Source organism: Perna viridis, chromosome 7 (genome assembly GCF_037379345.1).
Source record: "Perna viridis isolate PV_CMFRI_1.1 ecotype Kerala chromosome 7, ASM3737934v1, whole genome shotgun sequence".
NCBI lineage: Eukaryota > Metazoa > Mollusca > Bivalvia > Mytilida > Mytilidae > Perna > Perna viridis.
Window position 1 is genome coordinate 41,887,108 of NC_142451.1, and position 488 is coordinate 41,887,595.

Sequence of the window (488 nt, forward strand, 5' to 3'; positions counted from 1 at the left end):
AGAAAACTAGAATCTGAAAAGACATGACATCTAGTATCATATAATATTAGCAAAGTACTCCTACAGTAGTCAGATTAACTTTTTTTATGAAATCAACATCCTTTCGTGTATGATCTTCCTACAAAATTTCAAAGTTGTAGTTCAATAACTGTGAGAAGATAGCCTGCATGGATGGACAGACAGATAGGCAAAGGTAAGTTAATATGTCCCTAACTTATAGTCATTTGAACAAAAATGAGCATAAGGAGTCTTCTTTTCATTAATACACGAGGGAAAAGAAAGGGAGTGTCTTTCTATCAAAACACATTCTAAGAAACCAAATTCAGTCATGTGTTACCATACAGTTCAAATATACATGTACACAAAGAGTCTTTGGTATAAAAACAGCATTTTAACATAAAAAACTAAAATTCCTAAAGCTTGATTATTGGTCATAGGCTATGATTTTAATACATAATAAAAATCAATATATTCAAGATAACAGTAAA